Genomic DNA, 1,614 nt, shown 5'->3' with positions numbered 1-1,614 from the left:
TGATATTCAGGATTATTGTCTCCATCTGTGGACTCGGTGATGTCCTCTTATACCTTTTGTGTTGGGTGTTTTCCTACCTCCCTTTCTTATCAGTGTGTTGTGCATGTGTGTGTGTGTGTGTGTGTTTCATTCTTGACTTCTTTCCACCCTTAAGCCAATGCTACCCAGACATTATTTTTTCTGATAAATGGGCACCATCTGATTTCTTCACCTATCGCACCCATATCTTCAGTGATCACTTCCTGAGGTCAAGAATTGAGCATGGCCACATTATAATAGTTAATTATTATTATTATATTAGGTCTTACAATTAAATATGAACTAAAAGTTCATTCATATATCTAAAGTTTATATAGATCCTTTGTCCACATTAGTGGCAGCACTATCAACTAGTCTAGAAATAATTTAAATAAACTCTATAAGACATTTTGTAATTCTAATCATAGTAACATTAATCTAGCCAATGGTATAGATTTTAATGTACTGTTGAGGAAAGAAAAATACAGGACAGCTGTTTAGTAGGTCTATACACTTCTGAAGGTGCTCGTTCCCTTCTTTTAATTCTTCTCTTAAGAATTTTCTCCTCTTCAGTTAACAAGGCAAAATGATATCCTCGAGGTATTCAAATTGTGTTACTTTTAAGTGTTCTTTGACATTTGTGAACAAAAAGAATTTGGGAGGCTTTAGAGTTGATGTGGTAAGGTTTCTCAGTGCAATTCCCATAGGACAGCCCTTGCTATCCTGGAAAAAATGAGCAAATGTATTGATAGGAGGAAAAAAATATTCCAAAACAGCTTTCCTGGCTTTTTTTCATCAATGAGCTTTCCAGTTTTCTTAAACGTTTTTACAAATGAGTTACCCTAATAGTTCTATATCCTCTGAGAAAATCTATCAAAAGTATCATTTTGTACTGCCTCCAAAAAGCAGTTTCCATAACTTTTGAGCTGACTTCTCTGCCTTGAGGTTAACTGGGCCAATGCATCTCCTTGGAAGCCACTGTTCTGTTTAGACCCTTTATCAAGGCACCTTAATGAGACCAACACACGTGTATTACCAAGAGAACTTGTCTTCAACCATCCACTGTTTACGGAGACATGTTTGAACATATTTTGTTTGAAGTTAACCTGTGCATGAATGAACTGGAACTCTATTAGCAGTGCTTTTTTATTTACCTTTATATATCACACTGAAAGAAAATAAGTGCCAATCAAAATTGTCCCTCAAGTACAACAGTGAAATTACATTTCTTGATAAATGGAAATTAGGGGGATTTGTTAAAACCAAACCAACCATACAAGATATGATAAAGAGAGTCCTTTAGATAGAAAACCCACAATGGCAGACAACAACCAGAGATTAAGACACATGACAACATCACCTGAAATCAACCCAGATATAAGCCCAAACCAAACCACTGCCACTGGGTTTATGCTGACTCCTTGCCACCCTGTATAGAAGTATCAAAATAATCAATGCATTTGCATTATGGTGCTGGTCAAGAAGATCAAAAGTGCCATGGACTGCTAAAAGAATAAACAAGTCTATTTTAGATGAAGAACAGCCATAATGCTCTGTAGAGGCAAGGATGGTGAGACTTCATCTCATTTACTTTGA

This window comes from Echinops telfairi, unplaced genomic scaffold (assembly GCF_000313985.2).
Source record: "Echinops telfairi isolate 266 unplaced genomic scaffold, ASM31398v2 ScPeMD7_7466;HRSCAF=8504, whole genome shotgun sequence".
Classification (NCBI taxonomy): domain Eukaryota; kingdom Metazoa; phylum Chordata; class Mammalia; order Afrosoricida; family Tenrecidae; genus Echinops; species Echinops telfairi.
Note: the sequence above shows the minus strand (reverse complement) of the source record.